The following is a 4,961-nucleotide window of genomic DNA, read 5'->3' on the forward strand; positions in this document are numbered from 1 at the left end:
CAGGGAAGGGACGAGAAATCTTCCACGCGGGGTGTCCCGGCCCCTACCTCCTCAAGCCCCCCGGTCTGGGTCTTCCCTCCCCACCACATTCCCATGCCATTGTTCGCACTCGCAACCTAACTTTGGCTGCCGATTCAAAGCCCGGCAGTCCCCTGGCTCCTGCATTGTACTGAGGGTCACTTACTCTTTTCTCGGAGTTAGGCTCTGCTCCTCAGTCTCTCCTCTTCTCTGCTTCCCATGAGCTGACGCGTTCTCCCCACGCATCCGAAGCTGCCACAGAAGCTCGTCTTGGTAAACCTGCTACCGATCTTTGCCCAGTGCAACCAGCACAGAAATAAAAACTCTCGCTTTCTGCTTTCGGATCCCCCCTCCACCCCTTTTTCCCTTCCCCCCCCTTCACCCCCCTTTCTTCTTTTCCTGCGGGCTGCATTCCCCTCTGAGCGCTGCCGCCTTTAATTATGGGAGATATATTTCTTCCCTGGGAGTCATTCGTGGGGAATTTTTAGGTGGAAGGGCGTTTCAGCAGAGTTATTTTTGAGCAAGGACCAGTGCCCTATATCCAGAGTGAAGTGCAGATTGAGACATATCGGGTTCCTTATAAAAGGATCGTTTCTTGTGGGAGGCTGGACACGAAGTTTGGGCTCGTGACTTGCATTCCTGAGAGACACGCATATTTTAAAACAACAAAGCAAGCTCCGAAGAAGGCTTAGAGGAGGGGACAGGGAGGGAAAAATAAAAAGAAAAAACTTAAAGAAGTTACTCAGTTACAAAGATCTGTCAACATGGAGCAATTTGTACGGCTCCAAGGGGAAAAAAAAAAAAAAGAAAAAAAAAAAAGTATCTGATAGTTTTGTGTATCACTTCAGGGAGTCTCAGCTACTTTGCTAGAAGTTGATGTGGCTCTCCAGAAGCTCAGAAAAGCAATTTGGCTCAAAACTGGGAGTTTATAGCGCTCTACCGACCTGTGATTTTAAATCCCAGCTCCTTCTTTACCGGCGGTTTGTGTGGAGCTGATTCAGCGTTTCAACGGATATCTCACCTCTCAGAAAGAACACCGGGTGAGGGAAAGACAAAAGGAGAGCAAACGGGGGCACAGTGTGTCTGTTGGAGGAAGCCACCGGTGCACACCAGATCCCGCAGTGGAAATAGTGGAAATTTGTGGAAACAAGGTGAAAAAGAGCAGCCCTGGCTAGCTGTGAACACTGAGTCGTACTGATACTCGAGACCACGGGAGGCGCCCACACTTCCACCTCTGAAGGGAAAGGAAAGAAAAAATACATAGAAAAAATAAAATTAAACTGGCGGGGAGGTGAGGGAGTGGGGGGTGGGAGGGAGCATCTCAGGCAGCGGCAAATGGGGCGGCAGCTTGTGGCCGGGCAGAAGTGCACGCAGCGGTGCGGGTAGCAGTGCTGGCAGCTGAGGCGCGGGGTTCTGGGCTCCTGCCGGGGGTTTGTAGACAAAAGGAGAAGGCCTAATGGTGATCTGGATATCTCTGTTAGTTGTCAGCGCTGGTCCGCGGCTGCCGGGGAATGCTAATCAGCCCTCGCCGAGCGGGATGCCTCCTGGGCTGCCTCCTGGCACACACACGCACATGCACTCGAGCTATGCCGGGGTCTCTGACACATGCACACACACACACATCTCACTCCTCAGTGGGGTCCACCATCACTCCATGCTTCGGCCGATGCTTCGTTTGGTAGAGCAATGGTACGACCAACTTTAAACTTCATATACAGCAAATGCCCTCCTAAATAACACAATAGCATAGCTTACAGCCACCAGCTTGCTTCTCCTCCAAAGAGCCTCTCACCACCTGCCCTTCGCCTTTCTTCCATTTCTTTTTTCCTTTTTAACTGCTGGGGGTATTTTATACCTTGTAGTTTTGAATTTGGTCCTTGCTTTAAGCTTGATGGAGGGTTCTGCAGACAAGAAGATGTATGCACACTATTATACAGCCATAACTGAGATCACTAACAGTGAGTCTCTTGTCGGCCAGGCGGTCCTGCTTTGAAACACTACTCACATTATTCTGATTTTACAAAATTGAGGGTAAGGAAAAGAAGGGGAGATGCAATTTCTCACTGTCCATTTTGTCAATTCCTGTCTTTACTCGCAATTACATTTACAACCCTATAGGGCCCGTTTCACGTAAGGTATTTCTAGTGGAAGCCACGTGGACAAGGAAGAAGAGATCCTGACATCCCTCCTCAAGCCTTCCTCCGAATAGCATCACCACCCTCCTCCACGTACCGACCCTTGCGTTCCACTGACCACTGAAATTGGTCTGGTGAGAGTAACCAGGGCCCCCAACTCTCTTCGGTCCCGACAGTGTCAGGACAGGGGTACCTCCGATCCTTCCTCACAGATGGGGAACGTAATTTTATTTTCCAAGTGGCTGCACCTTGCGCCGGGACAGCCATGGGAAATTGTTCAGCGGGGATGCCCTCACTTAAAAAAGAAAGAAGCAGGGAGTGGCCCCAAATCACTGTCAGAGACGCCTTGGGAGAAAGGAAGAGGGAGGGAGAAAGGGGCAGGAGCCGTGAGTCACTTTGGGAACTGGTCGCCTTTCCCATCTTTGCAGTTTCAGGCTTGTTCCGCGGCTATTTTGAGCTGAAGGTGCTCAGAGGGGAGAAAGGGCTGGTGCTGAAATGCTTAAGGGAGCATTTAAGACGAAAGCCTTCAATGAATGAAGAAGGAATGGGCGTGGAGGTGGAAAAAAAGTTGGAAAATGGATTCGCTGACAAGTAAGGATAATAAATGAGAGGCGCTTTCAGATAGATATCTCAGTCGTGAAATTGCACCCAGCTGGTTGTGTAAGCAAACAAATAGTTTCATGTTAGGGACTCTCGACTTGTGGCTTGATGAATAGAACACGACAGACGTAAATGGCTCTTTAACTCATTTAGGAATAAAACTCCTTGGCTTCCTAAGTAAGAGACCTTGCGACGCCGTGGATCCCGAACAAGTACTTTAACAAGAGTTTTATTAGTTTACACTTTTGCTCTCGGATCTCCTCCCTTGTTCACTTTCTTCCTCACACTTCTGTCCTCTCCCTTTTTTTTTGCCTTTGGTATATTTTACTCTTTTTCTTTCTCTTCTCTCTTCCCTTCTTCTCTCTCTCTCTTTCTCCTTTTCATTTATTTTTTTTTCTTTTTCTTTTTTTTTTTTTTTTTTATTTTTTTCTCCTCAAAATCGCCTTGTAAGAGAATTTCCTCTCCCCCTCCCTCCCGTTACCGGTGCTTGGAAACCTGGAAGGTTTGCAAGGTACCCGACCACATCGGGTCTATCCATGGCACCCGAGAGTAGTGGTTTTTGAAATGTGTCATTCTTACTGGACTCCAGAATCACTGCAGAACACTCATGCCCAGTCTCTCTGACCCGCTAGGGATTAAAAAGGGAAGAATGTTTAAAAAAATAAAAAATTCTCACGTCGAAGTCAATGACTGTGAAGCCAAGTAGAAAGGGAATCTTTTAAAACAAATATATAAACACATTTCATGGAGGTCACACCGCTTCTGAATTAGTTCCAAATATGTAAAAGAAATGGGAAGAAAAGCAGGGAAGGGCGAGGGGACCTATTCCTGCCTCTCTCAGTAAAGCAGGGAGATTTCAAGACTTATAAACTAGCGCTTTGAGTAGTCAAAATGTCCCATGAAACCGGAGGAAGCATGTCGACAGTGTTTGTAATAGCCGTGCACACGCGTTCGCGGACACGGCCTGTGAATGGCTGCGCGCCGGGATACGACCGGAGGGGGCGGCTGCAGCAATCCTTGACACCCCCGCTCAGTCCTCCGTCCCTCTGTCCATCCGTTGGAAGGTCATCCAGGCCGGCCGGTGCCACCGTCCCTGCAACCCTGCCTGAGCATCCCTCGGCGGCGGGTCACATCTGCGCTCTGATGGGAAGGGGATGCCTGGCTGCCATACCGCCCGAGTAATGAGAAAAAAACCCCCAAAACAAAACAAAAAAACCCCAAACTCAAACCCTAAACTAACAATAACAAAAAATCACACAGACACAAAAACAAAACCCCAAACCAACCAACCAACCAAAACCCCCAAGCCCCCCCGAAACCCCACTACACAAAAAAAAAAAAGAACCCAAACAAAGAAAAAATCCCCCCCCCAAACAAAACAACCCCAAACCCCTCAAACACACACACACACACACACACACACACACACGCACACACACACCGCCAAACGTAAGGTCCTATCAAGGCCTTTCCGTCAGATAAAAGACTTTTATCTCTTGTGTATGTAGCCAACCAGGTTCCTGCTAGTGAATCTAGGCAGAATTAACTTTTTCTTGTATTACTTCTGCTGCCACTTGCAGTGACCCCTAGCCAGATTCTTCTGTGGCAGACCCTCCATGTACCCCGGCAGGGAAACAGCTTTTTACGTCTGGATCGGCCGGTTTTGCTGGTGGCCATGAGACAGGTCACTCGTGATGGAATCTCATCCCCACTCTTCCTCCCCAGTTCTACATAATTTCGAGGGATACTGGGAAAATGGGAGTTATCCTTTACCGCCAGTCCTGAAGGGGGCTCATCGCCCTCTCTCCTGCAGGTGAGGGGGGTGAATGGAAGCCGAGGCACCCAAAAGGTGCCCCCGGGGGCGAAGGCGTGTCGAGAAGCACTGGGAAAGGGGAAGCAGCAGCCCCTGACGTTTACGGGCGGCCGGAGGAGGTGCAGGCGCGGGCACAGACGCTCACATACACACACGACCCCTGCCCTGGCGCTGCCCCTGCCACCGCCCGCAAACCCCCTCCTCCTCAGCTTGGGTTCAACCTACCACTTAGCAGCATTTCCAAATATTTATTCGATTAAATGTATAGAAAAGGCCTAATTGGGCGGTGGGAGGAGGCAAGCTAGTTAGCGAGGTGCTAAGAGGAGTGGGAGGGGGGGCTTTGTATCTGCCGTGCCCTCAGCGGGTCCCCTGCATGGGGGTGGAGTGGGAGGGTC

Source organism: Manacus vitellinus, unplaced genomic scaffold (genome assembly GCF_001715985.3).
Source record: "Manacus vitellinus isolate BGI_N305 unplaced genomic scaffold, ASM171598v3 scaffold_136_pilon, whole genome shotgun sequence".
NCBI lineage: Eukaryota > Metazoa > Chordata > Aves > Passeriformes > Pipridae > Manacus > Manacus vitellinus.